The sequence below is a fragment of the Mycteria americana genome, chromosome 2 (assembly GCF_035582795.1).
Source record: "Mycteria americana isolate JAX WOST 10 ecotype Jacksonville Zoo and Gardens chromosome 2, USCA_MyAme_1.0, whole genome shotgun sequence".
Taxonomy (NCBI): Eukaryota; Metazoa; Chordata; class Aves; order Ciconiiformes; family Ciconiidae; genus Mycteria; species Mycteria americana.
This window is the reverse complement of record NC_134366.1, coordinates 58276898-58293114: the sequence shown is the minus strand read 5'-3', so window position 1 is coordinate 58293114 and position 16217 is coordinate 58276898. Positions and strand designations below refer to the sequence as shown.

Below are 16217 nucleotides of genomic sequence, written 5' to 3'. Positions count from 1 at the left end.
ATCTGAACTGGACAGGGAGCATTTTTTTCCATTTTAATTTCTTTTCTTTCAGCCGATCACTGTCCCAGCCCATTCTGATCCATAGCATATCCACAAATACAGCAGGGATCAACAGCACATGCACTCCCCCCCTGCCCCCACCTTCAAAAATTTCTCCTCCAACTTCCACTTGTAGCTGAGGAATTCAGGCCAAAAAATCTGGCCATTTCTGTTCCCTGTACAATATCAACATTCATTGCACCAGCTACTTCAGCAAACACAGGTGCCCACACATAACAGCATCAGCATAACACTGATGCTAAACACCTGAATGCTCTGAAATGCCTTTACTACTGCCTTGCCTGGCTCACATTGCACTGGCAGGCAGGACCCTTGCTGCCAGGGTAGGCAATAGGGTAATTTCAGGAGTGCCACAACTGTAATTGCAAAACCATTCTTCAAAGGGCTGTTTCCATCGCAGATGTTAAAGTAGAGTTTACCCATATAAAGTTTCACTAATATCCATTGGGGAAAAATCCAAGCATACAGGGATGGTTGTGCCTGCAGGTGAATCCCACCTGTGGGACCTCTGTGTTTTGGGGATAGCCCAGGGTTTCAGGTGCTCCTGATGGTGCAAGGCAGGCTCCTCTGCTTGTGCTGCAGGGACGGACACCTTCTCTGTGAATCCCAAAAGCTCCAGCACATCTCTCGGAAGGCCTTGACCTAGGTGTTGCCTTCTCTGAGCCTTAAAGGGCTAAAACCTCTGCCTTTTGTTGCTCCAAGATGCTCTAATCCTTGGGCTATAGGACACTGCCCCTGGGAAGGGCATTTCCCAAAGGCAGAAGGTGGGGTCGCAGTGTGGGCAAGCAAGCAGGACTCCTCCGGCCAGGCCAGCAGCAGGCAAGACACCAGCTCTGTAGCCTGATAGGCAGAACACACCACCGGGAGGAGAAAAACTGCTTCCTGAAATTATCCCAGGATAATTTTCTTTTTATTCAATCACTGTTTAATGTAAAATGCATTAAAAGCTTAGGAGTAAAATGTGAAAACATATGGAGTGAAGATGTTTAGGCAAATTGACAAATACAGCTCTACCTCCCTGGAAAGTCTTACAAAAGTCATAGAAGCTCCTTGGATTTAAATATACCTTCGGCTTTCGTTGTCCCCTATTTTGTTCTAGACAGCTTTTGGGAATATCACTGCTCAGAATACTCTGTTTTATAAGGTTTTGAATATCCCCTGCGTTCCACTTATTTTAAGAATTGTCAAATTATCAAGGTCATAGATATAATCCTAGTATTTACAGAAAACCTAAACTTTTAACTGGTATGTCTTAACGCTCTAAGGGGAGTTCAGTTGCAGCTGACGTTTCCTCTGTAGTCTCCATTCAGAATCCCACAACTATATGACTACGTTTGTAATCTCCTGATCTTTTTGAGTTGTAAAAGTTTGCTATTTTCTCCCTCGCTGAGTGGTTGGTAAAAGAGAAGATAAAAATAAAACAAAGGCAAAGAAAAACATTAAAGTAATATTTCAGGAAAGTTATTTCTTTCAAAGTATTTTTAATTTTTACGTGATTCAAAATAACTTCACATACAGTAACCACTCAAATCAACTGACTCATCTTCATGTCCACATGCTTTCTTTAAAAACAGAAAAAAACTCTTTTTTTTTTTTTTAATGTTCAAAACATAACATTTTGCTGGAACAGATGCCTTATTTGAGCAAAGTGCCACATTTCTGTAATATTTAAAATGATGTTTCAATTTAACCAAGACGTGACTAATAGTCAATGAGTAGGAAAAGTTACCATGCCTGTGTTTTTGTCCAGTACCAGGGACATGACTGTGAACCATCCTGATAAGTTTGTTTGATAACGACTCATGGCCGAACAGTATTTCTTGCTTTCTTAGTTATTAGTTTGGTTATTAGCTTTGCTCACAGGAGCTGATCAGTACAAAGTAATGAAGTGAGGCTGTAATCCTGGGCTAATATTGACTTTTTAATGATTCACTTGTTCTTCTATCTTATTTTTATAATCTCCATCTTATCCCTTCTGCTTTTAAACCTTGTGAAAAACCACCTACTCTAGTAGCTCAAAGAATCCAGACGCCTGTGAAGAACTCAATGCTTTTAAGTCATTTTTTGCTTTTCTATTTTTCCAGCAGCAGCACATGTGTCTCTGAAAGGTTTTACGTGTCTTTGTAACTAACACAAGAGGAACCTCAAAAAGTTTTATTTGCTTTGGCTGTTAAAAGGCTTTGATTTCTAGCTGCTTGTTCAGTCCTCCTGGAACTGCAAAAATAGATGGGGAATCTCAGGATGTTTCAGTGTTTGTGTCACCTCCCTGTATCCAGTAGGAAATTTCACAAGAGCCTTCTTTACAGTAAACTGACATTTCTGTTAATGGATCTACATCTTAGCTGTAGACTTAGCTGCAGACTTACACTGGCCAACTTAGCTGTAATTGTCACAAGACCTGGGAGCAGAGATGGAGGAATAGCAGGCCATCCTTATCCCACATCTGCCACTTTGGGAGGGATAATTTGGTTATTGTTTTGAGTCTAATCCTAGAACCCTGGATTTTCCATGCAGATGACAGACACTGTGACACAGCGTCAGTGACTTTTTTTTCAAATTTCTTGATCTTTATGACCACAATGTGATTGGGAATTGAGCCTCTGGTGTTTACTATCCAGAAGTTCTCTAGAGATGTAAAAGTACAATTTAGAATATATTTTTCTTTTGGCAGAACTTTTTCCCACCCAAATGACAAAACTGTAACAGTTTATGTAAAGAGAGACGCCTCAGGCCCCACATGCTGAAGACGACACACGAAGAAGAGTCAGCACAGTGGTGTCATGAGGTTGCACCACTATTTTGATCTTTCAGCTTACAAACAAGGAGGATGAACATGTGCCATCTGGTCACAAGACTATAATGTATAAGCAGCAAGACCATCTATGTTGACTATGGGCATAGCTAGGCATGTAGGCAAGGCATATATGCAGCAGGGTGGATAGATTATGAGAATACACTGAGCATTGCTGGTTGGCAATGGTCCTTCCCAGCACCCCAGCCCGTGCCGTCTGCTCCACCACTGGCTGATGCCAACTCCCATCTGAGCAGCCTGCCCAGCAGCTCTGCAATTGCAGGACTGCCCAGCCTCTGTCACCTCAAAGCCGACACATAAGTGATATGCAATGAATTCTCACTGTTCCCATAATTTCAATAATCTAATAACAACTCTGGTCATTATGGGATTTGGAAAAAGATTATTTCATCTCAAAAAGGCATGAGAAATCCATACAGATGTTTAATATCTCAGAGCTGAGCATCAAATCCAATAAATCCTTAGTCCAGAGCAATGTAATTCTGTTAGCCCCTAGGAAATGGAGAAAAGAGCAGCTCCTTTTCATGCATCTTTAGTTCCCAAATCCTAATATCTATGCAAATGCTGTACATCTCTGTAGTTATTTTCTGTACAGTGTAAAAGGAGTCAATAGGTAGTCAAGAGTATCAAAAGATTTCTAAAGGTGAGTAGGCACTGACCAGTGCCAGAGAAACTCTGGCAGATTTACACCAGTTTAGACCAGCTAGGAACTGAATTTTTACTAAATAGTACTCACATTTAGGAGCACTGGAGCTGATTCTCATGATGAAAACTCTGATTATATCCTCTGGTTTTACCTGTAGCTAAATCTGTCCCCTGAATACCCATGTCCAGCAATTGTGCTGGCCAGTTCCATGCTCAGCTGCCAACTATACATCTCATGGTTATAATGAGATTGAAGTTACCTGGGAAAGAGAAGGCGTTGTAGGTCATCTGGATGTCTGAGATGATACACTGTGGTGCACAATAGCAAAGTGGAACGGAAAGGGAAGACGAAGAAAAGCTCTCACAAGATCACCTAAATTTACATTTATTAAAATCTACCAGATTTAGACTAACGCTGTTATGTGTTCTTCCAGTTATCTGTCCTGATTTTCAGAAGGTTCACATGCATACTCCTCCACCGTGTCTTCCATTAAAAAGGAACACAAATGCTGCCAGTTGTTTTACAATCACTAATGTCTGTTTTATTAGACCTCTAAAAGACAGTGTTATTCAGGCTTATCTCCACCCTCATTTACATCAATCTTAGGTATAATAGCACAGACACTCTAGGAAGATGTATTAAAGCACAAAAAACTCAAAACAAATAAATCAGGGTTTTGGTCTGTTAGCGACGATACTTCCTGATGATAAGCATTCTCCTTTTACTCTTTTCCAAGGCAGATCTGAATCGGTATGGCAAACATGCATTCCCCAGCCTGCTGAGAGCTGGAATTGGATCCAGGACAGAATTCAAACACTCTGGCTCGTGTCTAGCTCAATACAAAAACCCTAATACACAGGCTACAGGTGAACTTGAATCTTTCTCCACAGTGCTAATCCTGGTGTATTATTTCCCAATGCTAAATAATTGGATTTCTTGAAACGGCTCAGCACACAAATCACATATAACCAATGAAGTAATTTTCTTACCAGATGTTTATTTTTGTCATTAATAGAAATATCAACAGAAAGTCTTAAATCACTAGGTGAGTCACCAGCAGGGAGGTGTGTCATCATAGGAACTGCAGGGTATCTCCTTGTTTGGCCTCATTATCTAGTCATTTTTGCTAAAAGGAATTGAAAAAAAAAGTCTTCTCAGAGGGCAGGAAAACCCCACAACGTCCCAAAATCATGAAGAAAGGAAAGTACATCTTGTGTCATCGAAGTAAGACAGTCACCGAAGTGTGTATTGTGAATGACACAGAGGGGTATCTCCGTAATAAAACACATGCTGCCGGCTACTTGCAGTGATTAACTCTGTCTCACAGACAGGAAGCAAGGATCACACATTCCCCCTTTAAACCATCTTGGTTATTTTAAGTGTATCAGATCCTCTTCCTGTTTACCTCCAGGGCAGCAACAGCAGCCACATAAGACAACTACAACCCTTATTATGCTGGATTTTTCCCTTCCTCTAAGTAGTTAGAAACTTCCCAAAATTGACTAAAAGCTTTCTGTTAGTGTTGTGAATGGCAACTCTTGGTCGATGAAAAGGGAAGTATTTCTCTGCTTATTTTACCATATTTGGACACCCTTTGAAATCTGTGGGTTTTAAGTTCTGTCGTGAAATTGCAAAGGTCTTTCTTCAGGGAGGCTCATACGCCTACCTTGGCTTCACTGAAGTTAGCATGGTTCATCTGAGCAGACCTCATTTCAGGACTTAAAAGCTTAATTCAAGACCTGTGGTCCAATTTCCACTTGACACTGGCCAAATGAGATGCCAAGACTAGTCTATAGTTTCAGATCTTATTTCCCTTTTTGCCCTAAAATCATTCAAAGAAGTATCTTGATAGTTTGTGTAACAGCAGATTTCATTTTAGAAATTTTCAATTCAGAAGGGAGGAGGAGAAGGGAGAAAGTACGGTCCAAAAGTTGAAGCTGAAGTTAGACAAATTTATACTGGAAATACATCAAGAAAGGCTTGTCACCACTGCAGCAACTGATCCTTCACCATCTTCTGTCTTTGAACATGGCTCAGATCTCTAAGAGATACGCAGTTATTCCCGAGCTTCCAAACTGTGATACAGATTGCATCAGTGTGCAAGCCATGCCAAAGCAAGGAGCTGCTGTTGCTGACAGTAGTACTCAATAGTGCCATTAGGTATAAGAAATGGGAAAAAACAAGTGCACGGACACACACACAGAGGAAAATTTAGTCTGCCTTTGCTCAGGAGAAAATGTTACCCATTGGAATGGGAGAGCCAAGGTGATCCATGCGGCTCAAAAATATTTACCAAGTACAGAATCTAAAATGTAAACTCTAAAACGTCTTGAGAAAGTCTATCAGCAGGATACTCGGTAGGTCTTAGTACCAAGTCAGAAGTAACTCCCATTGAGGTGGATGCTAAATTTGCTCAATAAGAAGTGACTAAAACATAGAGAATAAACTCGCAAGTCTCTCTCCAGCTCCCACTACCATTAATGGCAAATTAACCACATACCACAAAATTAAGATTTCTCTTCTTATTGTGAGCGATGGGTGACTCTCTGGAGTGGATGCTGACTTTATCCCCCACTACAGAGTCTGGCAATGAAGCTTCTGAAATCTATTAACCTATTTGAGCTTTATTTTGGCCTTCAAAATTTGACAAGGGATGGGCAATGTCATTCTGCCACCAATTCTACTCTCCCCACTTGCCACCAGAAAAAACCCCCTAATTTTTGTATTTCTAACTTTTTTCTTTATCAGAAGCCATAATGGCAAAAGGCTAAACATTTCATTAATCATTCTAATTAAAAAAAAAAAATATCTGAACGTACAGCAAGATCTGGATTTCAGAGTCAGACCAAAACCTTTGCTCTTACTGCCATGACCTTGACGCTATCAGGATCAAAAACTACTGAACTGCACGCTCTCAAAATACTCTAAAAGTAGATGGCAGGTCTGTTTTTTAGAAGGAAACAAGCCCTCAGAATGGAGCTCCTCTTTAAAAAAAATTAAAATTATCCATTTCTTTTTGCTAGCTCTTTATATATTTAGCATAAATATTAACTTGACATTACAAGAGTGTTCAAAGAGTGTTCAGAGAAGAGTCGCACACAAGTATTTGAGCAACATTTCATTTAGTTTCCTCAGGAGACAGCATTTTGAAACCAAGAACCCAAAGATAACCCAAAGTTATCTTTTCTCTCTTTAGGTGCATATATCTTTGCACTGGCTTCTAAAAGTGGTAACTAGCGCACTTTTCATATAACTGTATGTAAAAATATATTTTAATACATTTAGTTCCCATCATCTCTTATATCCTCAGTAAAAGAATAAATAAATATAATTTCCTCATATTTTCCCCAAACAAAAAGGAAAGGAAACTTTGGTCTGGGATGAAGGAGAGGAATATTTTGAGCCCCAATGAATATTTTTGTTTTGTTTAAAGTTCAATACCTAAAATATAGTGTTATAAGGAGATAATTTTGCTTTCAGAACAAAAATACTGTAACTTTTCCTTCCAAATTATATATTGCTGAAAAAAAACCATTATACTCCTCTCCCTTAACAGGAAATACTCACTGAATTTCTCCTTTTTTCACCAAAATGCAGTCTGTCTATTTTTTTGACAGTCACATACAAAGTGCTATACTACTGATCACAGAAGCAGATGAAACATTCAGAAGCACTGAACAGAAAGGGGTAAATATTGCAATATTGAAAGATTTTTTTCCTTCTTTCCTTTTGTAGTTTTGCTGCTGGAACAAGATTACTGTATATGCACACCTTGTCTAGGAAACGGACCTCAGCTCCTTTCAAATATTAGAAATCCTTTCCAAAAACCTTTGGACTAGGCTCCAAAAGAATCCAAACTGTGAGTGCTTCACATTCAGTAAATACCCCCCAAGTATCAACACAGGCCGAACGTACAAATGATCGTCGCTAACCAAGCACCACTGTCTAACACGGGAGAAGAGCAAACACTCCCATTCGGGGGAATTTATTCTTCAAACCGCTAGAAAAAAGAGCTGCCCTAACAAAATGGTGCAGTTGTACCAGGGGACCAGGATGCCCCGAGAGCCCTGTGCAGGTGACTGCGCAGTCACCGCGGGAAGTCACAGCGACACGAGGAGGACCCATCCCAGAGGAGGGCTTGGAAGATATGCAGAGGCTTCAGCCCTGGCCCTTTTGTCGAAGAAACGCTCTCACACGTGTTTGAATACTGCATCGTTTCAGCAGAGAGGGAAAGGCTTCCAAGCTGCACAATTACGCTATTGTAATCACACGGCGCAGGCCAAATTAGACAGAGTAGCTCTGTTTTCCTGAATCCGGTTTTATAAGCTACGTTCTAGCGGCACTCCATTACGCTGCTATGCAGAAGTGTCTGGCATTGTTTCTATCACAAACAAATCTTTATGTCCTAAATTCATGTTAGACGGAAACTTGGCTTCCAAGGCCTAAACCTAAGAATTACATTTGTTTGTTTAAACAAATTTGAGGGAAAACATACTTGGCCATCTTTGAGTTATATGATGACAAGATGATTTAGATTTCCCATAAAAGATATAATTCTTTTTCCCTCCTCATGCCAAACAATGATGCTTTCTTATAGCTGGACAGTTGCTGGCTAGAAGAACAAACCTATCGAGAAAAGCCAACTCTCAGCTATATCGGTTAGGGCAGCAGATGCTGAGCACTTCACAGGATGTGAGTCTTGCTTTGGAAAAGTGAAGACAAAGGTTTATCTCCTACATTTATAAGACTGCACTTTCATTTGTCTGATGCTGCCCTGTGTAAAGCTAAATTGGAATTGAAGTATTTTGACTGTATTGTCAGCTATTGGAACAATTTTATCTTCCCTAAACAGCTAATATTTACAGAACACTACTGTAATAAGCCATCCTTGAAAGGAAACATCTTAAGAAAGATACAATTGAAATGTATAAGAAATGCAACCAAAAATCAATTTTCCACTTTTTCACAACAAATTATCCCTTATGCTTACCTAAAGTACTATCAAAAGAAAACAATGGTGCATTCTGCACCCAAGACCAAAAAAGTCAGATTTTTGTGTTAAGTCCTTGAACTGATGTGTACAATTTTTTTTCTTCTTATATCTTTGTAGAATAAGTGAAAAAAATGCTTTATATATCACTTAAGTAAGCAAATTATCCCTCAGAGAAAGCATTGTAGTCTAAATGTATTCATCATTTTCTCTGTATATTGCAGAAGTTGTCATTTTGGGTTATCTACATGATTTCATATATTGATCCAATCCCACTAATAACTGGCACTGAAGTATCACAGAGGAACAGAGAAGTCTGGGGAAATTAAAAATCACTAGTAAAGCCTTCTCTGAAACAAGAGACAAAAGCACCCTTAGCAAATGCTTCATTATCAATCCACCTTTATTACCTATTTTATCTCCTATCGCATTTCATTCAGTTGTGATCTAGACTCTACAAGGCTGTATCACAGAGAAGAATAGACAGGTGCTTCATAGAAAAAACAAATACATATTCTCAGAAGAGTACACTAGATGATGCTATGTATAGCTCCCTTTGAAGATATTTTAGACATTCCCCTTCTGAATGTCTAAAATCCACTTGTACCTTTAAAAACCACTGGGTCAGGAGACAATAGAAGTATATGTGAAAATTTAAAATTTATAAAATATATTGCTTCACATGAAAAGCTGAAGCTCTTCTGCTTTACTGAAATCAAGCCTACAGTATATAGGTACAAGCAGGTCAGCCATGCAGTTCTTGATAGACCTGGGCCTTGACTGAGCATCTTCTTGCTTAGGAAGATTCTCACAAATCACTCTTTACAACTCAGCCAGACCTACCAGCTAATTGCCTTTTCCAAATTATCTCTTAAGATTTAATTTCCAGTACTGAATATTTGTTCTTGGCAGCCTCAGAGCAACTCAGAAATACAGATTAAACAAACCATTACATGCTTAGACACCTGCTACTCTATGGTATACAATTAACAGAGAGTCAAGTCTCAACAAATTATTTCGGTTGCTCATTGTTATGTTTAAGCAAGTGCTTGCCATTTAAAATAAAGCAATTCCAAGCAGTTTCCATTATGGTGTTATCTGTTCTTAATGTCATCATTCACTACAGCAGTGGCCAGAAGTGGATTTTCCACCCTGACTAGATCATAGTTTACTTTGACATAGTAATTATCTATTATTCCTATGTATTCTGTTTGTTTATAGGTTCAGTACCACATTCTTCTTTCTAAACAGAAGCAGTGGTATTTGCTGAAGGCAAACCAAACAATGAGTTAGCATGTGTTAGTGACTACTAGTAGTCACTGAAACTCTCACAGTTTAGAGATCTCCAAGCCAGGCATGCAATTGCTTTAGGTTAGAGGAGCAAAATTAAGAAGCTGCATGGTGAGCTAAGAAGCTGACACTGGTCAAGAAAGGACTTCACAAGATGTTTGCAAAAGTTTACCCAACTTTTCCAAGCCACTAAGGATCACCTGGACCTCCCACTAGGATTACAAGCATCTCTCTGAAGTCATTGGTTCTTCCACACTTCTCTTTGATTTGGGGATACACACCCACACTCTTCCCCTTACAAAGGAAGCGCCTATACATCTCACCGGCTTACTGTGTAAAAGCAACCCATAGTCAACTTCTTCCCAGTGCTATGACCTTGAAAAGTACCAAGCAGCATGCCTTACTCATCAACTCAAAACACTGAGTCTCACTCTTCCTTGGGACTTTTTCATATTCCACTGATTTATCTGTGTGGCTTCCACTAAGAAATGCCACAGCAGTTCTCTTGAGAGAAACCAACTAAAGAGTGGTTCTATCTTCCACCAATAACCACCACCACTTTCAGAAATTGCCCTTTTCCCCACTAGTGCCCTCTTCCTTTTTTTCCTCAAAGAAATTCACAGGGTGATCAACTGATTTTTATCTTCTTCAAAAACTTCACTTATTATCCATTGTGATATCTGACTCCTTATTGCATGCACTACTTGTTGCTCCTTCCTAAGGAAGGCAGTCAAAATTGATACAGCTGACATTCAGCTCTTTAAAAAAAGCCAATTTCCCTTTGTGGGGTGAAGTAAATATGTACATTAAATCTTTCAGCACTAGCTAAAATAATTCATTACAGTTTCCTACTGAAGGGAAATGAGGAAGGTGATCTCTATGTGCAAGCATGACAAAGTAACACCTGGAGATTTGACATGATCAGCCCCTAATATTTGTGAGGAAACCAGGGGCAGAAGGCAAGCCAGTTTTGAGTCAGAATGACTGCACACTGGAACTATCTTAGGAGCAGCTCGCATTGGTCTGCCCCCCATGCTTCTGTCAGTGTCATATTGATCTAGTCCTCATGTTAAAGGAGTAGTTTTTAAGTTAAATTTGAAACAGTGAAAGGATACCTTAATAAGCAGCATGTGCGTGCACACTCACTCGCAGACACACACACACACATTTTCTTGACACTAACTGGCACTTGGAGTTTAGTTTCAATATTCAGCATCTCAATTCTCTGCAAACATTTGGAGGGAAACAGAATGCATGAAGTCCTGGGCTCCAGTAAAATCCATGGCAAAACTCCCACTGACTTCAGCTATCCTCATTCTTCCACACAACCTCAAGTCAATGCGCCTTTTTGTTTATTTTCTTCTTCAAATACTTTCCTCTAACGATATTAACACAGGAAAAATAACTGCCTGTCAGCAGAGCTCTACAGAAATTGGCAGGTTGTGTTTGAAGGCGTTTATGCAAGCTTCTTCTTCGGTTTGATTAGAGTAGATTCTAGCCGCAGCGTTTGGACACAGATCAAGAGAGAAATTTCAAATTCTGCCCACAGAATGTTCATGTACGGCATCTGAATTGGGCTGAGGTCATTCTGCCTTCATTTTCATGCCTTGAGGTTTGTTACTAGCTTTAGAACCAGAAATTTGCAGCAAAATTCAGCTAAAGCCACCTCCTTTCACCTAGTTTCAGGACCAAATTATCTAACATCAGGAACTACTTACCATTGGTGAATATATGCCAACAGTTATCACACAGTGTTATCTGAGATGGAACATTTATTTCCTCTTTTAACCCTAAGGAAATATTATGATAACAAAATGTCGTCACCCCTGGAAAGCATTGACTTTTACATGATGACCACAGGGTCCATTTTTGGACCAGCTCGTCTGAAATTCATTACACTAACCAAAGATTGGTGGGTTAGGTTTTTTCTGTTGTGTTCTAAGAAACTGTGGAGTCATAAAAGCTTCATGCCATGTGAGACTGGACAACAGAAGCTCTGCAAAGTTCCTCTTAACTATGTAGCTGTAGCCCAGACCAAGAGAGAGTAGTACTTAGGGCAATGTTGATTTGTGGATCTCTGAAAATCAGCGGTCATTTAATTTCCATTGATTCAGAGGAGTCTGCTGGAAAAGAGCCCATGTGTCCTTCAAGAAAACATTTCAAGTTGCAACCAGTGAAACATTTCAAGTTGCAACCAGTGAAACTCTGAAGCTTACTGTGAGGGCACAGAACTCAAGCTATCATGGCCAGTTTCTCTCTGCTGGATATATATTCTGAAGATTGATCCCAAAGGTCTCCCAGAAGCACCAAAATAACCGCCAATAAAGTTTTTGCTAATTTCTTGTAATTCTTATTTCCTTGTCACTCTCAGTATCTACTTATTTCTGTTGTCCTTACACGTGTTTCTCTCTGATCCATCTTCCTCCCTGTGTTACAATGCTAATCAAATACAGTGCTGTCCTCCCAGTGATACCATTCATCAATTCATATAATGCGGACACGATGCTCAAAGTCCGTTATGTTGCAGTATCATCTTAGATCTTTCAAATAAGAGCTCCCGCAGTGGCACCCTAGCTAGTGGCCGTTCAAAGGTCATCCCCATCTATTTGAATAGAAAATCCACAGCATTAATTCATTTGTGCATTCACGTATATTTGAAGGGCAGAGAAGTCCAGCAATCTGATGAAGACTGTCGCCAACTTGGGCACGCAGGATCTGGTTAGCAAGTGTTCCCATAGACCCGTAACTCCACACATAACCCTGTTCTGTTTGACTTTCCCCGCCCCCCCCCCCCCCAGTTCTATTTTCCAAATCAAATTTTAAAGGGTTGGATCTGACCTTCTCACCCTGAGAAACAGAGAAAGTGCTCAAGCAGGAATACCTGGCCAGTCACACTATTAAAACAAAAACAATTACTGCCTTATTTAACAAAACAAGCCACAATCTCAAAATGGTAGAGGCCGCCTATTTTGTTAAGGTCTTAATAGCATATTTTGTGGTTCCCTGAGGAATAATTCTCCTTATTCAGAGAAACACTTATTAACCTTCATAATTTATTTGTGGCTTCACTAAACACGCACATACTGTACTGCATGGCCATTAATCCTGGGAATGAACTTATTAATGATGGGTTAACCTTAAAAGGTTCAGTTTAGCTCAGATAACCACCCAGATTTCTGGATGCCTTTTTGAAATATATCAACTATTTGAGACTCACTACTACACTTTTTCCGAAGTCCCTGTTACATGGCACACTGTTTCCAGTCAGCCCTCCCAGAAGGTCTCCAGTTTCCTCCCACCATGTTAATGTGAAGCGTTACCTCAGACGTTTGTTAGCTGACACCACAACTTGCTTATTTGGCATTCTGGGATCAAACCTTAGCTGTTAGCTAGAAGGTCCTAGAGTAAAGCAGCCTGTATTGTAGTCCTAGTCTTTGCCATCAAACATACACGCTGCCTCTTCCCCATAACAGTTGTTTCAATGTTCTTCCTCTGAGTGAGCTGAGAATGGTGGGACTAGAGAAATTACCCCATCTGACTCCTATAAATTGTGCACATGGCTAAAACATCATACAGCTTTTGTCACTTCATCATCTTTTTTCAATAACCTACTTAATCAATCAGGCCAGTTTTGATGCCTTCCATTTTGACACAGGGTCTCGTGTGTTTCTACTGCCCCTATCACAACAGGATTCTGAACCTGTTCAGGACTCTAAACACAGCCAGTATTAAAAATAATGATTTCTCTACAAAGTGTTTTTTAAATTTCCCAGAAAGATAGTCTTGCTACTAAAAAGAACAAATGCCCAAATACTGGGAAACCAATCTCTCTACTAATGCCCACTGTAGTCTGGCTTTTGAATACTTCCCATGCTATTGACTTTTGTTACTGCTTTCACAGCTAGTTATTGCAACTGAATATGAAGAACTCCTCCTTAATACATTCCATCATTTTCAGAAAATGGAAGAACCCAATACTAATGATGCTAACTTACAGAATTTAATACATACTAGCATAGGGATATGTCTGTGGAGCCTGTGGAGGGAACAGCCATACCACGGCTATGTGAGCAATTACTGTGTGAACCAGAACTAACTTTACAAAAAGCTATAGTTATTTCTAGCCAAATTAAGACTGCAATAGCAGAGGCTAAAATAATTGCTCAAGAGTCTATAGACCATGTCCAAGCAGTTCACTCATTAACAGGGTGATCTCTAAACTGGCGTTAAGTGTGGCAGGCAGAGTGGTGGTAAATGAAGCACATTTGATACATCTAGAAAGCACCATGCCATCTCAACACCCTCTGATACTTCAAAGTCAGGCTTCGTGAATCTCTACTGTGTATTGCCAACTCCACTCTGAAATGAAACCATGGACCACAGGCAATTACTGTATCGAATTATGTGAAGGATAAGGGTGAGATAAAAGAATCCCAAACCTGTGCCTACAGCTACCGCACTCAAAGCCATGTGAAGACATCAGACATTCAACTTCTATTAAAACAAAACAAAAAAAACAAGTGAGCAAACAAAAACACACTAAAGCACCTGGGCTTCAAGCCTGTGCTGATTAAAGTGAAAACTTTGAAAACTTGACCAGATGTAACCAATGTAACAAGCCTGACTAAATCTGCAGACAGGCTGAAATAGCAGTGCTGAAAGATGCAAACTGCCCTGTGTATATCAACAGAGAATTAACCACTAGAACAAGTGCTCCACAGGACCTTATCAGCACCAGTGTAATGATACACATCTGCTACCAGCATACCTCGTGGGAGGGACTGGAGAAGGAGAAAAGGAGGCCTTGTTGCTGCCATCTTTGTCTGACTGGCTGGATAAAGGAGAGGTGAGCAAAGAGATGTTTCTCACTGCCCTTGGGAAGAGAAGGAAGGCGCTCCTCTGGCCAAATCAGGAGGGAAAGGCTACTTGCTTCTCCTGACAGCTCAATTACTTTAACATGCACTTGGGCATGGGGCTCACCTAACTGCACAAGACTGAAGAGACCAACGGGACCAAGCAAGAGTGTGCTACTGTTAGAAGAGAAGCACTTGATTCTGTTTAAGGGCCCAAAAACCAGTGTGCTTCCCCGTAGGTTGCACCAGCCAATATCAACTCGGTGTCAATGAGCAAGGCATGATAAACACATGCTGTGTAACATGCTCATACGCATTGGCTAGCTTTCAAGCATGTAATTAAATACAAGCCCTGAAGTGAAAACACTTCCATAGCTTACTCATTGGAAGGGTAAGGCAGACAACTGCTATCTATGGTGGGGAGGGCAATACGCTCTTTGCTCGCTAACAAATCACTCCAGCTTGCTGAACAGCTCAAAGTACCTTATGGAGTAAAGCAAGAAAATTTGAGGCTACCTAAACTTGCAGAAAATGCAGGAAGATCCCCTGATATAAGTGTGATGGGTCACCTCTGCCTGGCAGAGTTGCAGGGGATGCTGCTCTGTCCCCCACTGAACGCAAAGCCAGGTGTCTTCAACTCGCTCAGAAGCCACTTAGACAGTTGGCTGGAAGAGCAATGGCTCAGAACCAGATTCAAGTCCTAGGAAATCCTGTTACTTGCCAGAGGCACGAGAAAGGAGCTTGTAATACAGTTGGCCCAATTGTATCCATTGTTCCTGACACGGTGTATTAGGACCTTTTGGAACAGCATCAGAGAGCTTACAGTACGCTACTGCTTGTAACAGACTACAACAGCCAATGCCTAGAAATAAGCTTTCTTTCTGCCTTACTTCTATAACACTGTGTCTATAAAATACTCCTGTGTTGGCTTAATTATGCACCTATTTGGAATACAAGCCTTGTTAGGTAAAACCTCCAAGAATAAAATAAACAGAGGAGCTGAATTGTTCTTTTCCCCTTATTTTCATTAGCACAGACAGTCACAAAAATGAAAGCAGGAAAACACAAACATTTTCCTAGAAATTTTCATTTTTAACAGCAAATATGTTTTTAATTATTTCTTTTTAGTCATTTCTTCAACCATTTGAAAAACTCTTGTCTTTTATGTGCTTAGAGATTGGGAAGGGCATCATTCTCAGTAACAATTATTATTTTCCATTGGAAATGTAGACAAAACTACTCTGACAAGCTGTACTGAATAAAATGTGTAAAGACTGCAAATACTTGTTTTATTTATATCATGGTAATCACCACAGCATTTCTAGTGCACCTAAATATAAATGGAACCCTATATTATAATTCCACAAGCTCCTGTTTGTTATTATATATACTAATCGCAAAAGAGTGTTTTCTGACTGAAAACACCATGCACCACTGTAATGTAAATATTAACTACAATAAAATAGTAACGGGCAATTGTTGTCGTTTACAAAGCTAAAAATATACATAGTATCTGCAAAGAACATGTAATAGGATAGGGCCAAAGCTTTTTCATGGGGTTTCACA

The 16217-nt window shown here is 40.0% G+C and overlaps 1 long non-coding RNA gene across 1 annotated transcript in view; it reads right to left on the bottom strand.

The window, feature by feature from the left end:
- LOC142405705 (uncharacterized) overlaps positions 1 to 14642 on the bottom strand; it is a 312619-nt gene extending 297977 nt beyond the window's left edge. The window contains exon 1 of the long non-coding RNA XR_012774282.1: positions 14567 to 14642. This is a non-coding gene — a long non-coding RNA (uncharacterized LOC142405705). The remainder of the gene's footprint in view (positions 1 to 14566) is intronic.
- Positions 14643 to 16217: the final 1575 nt, after the last annotated feature.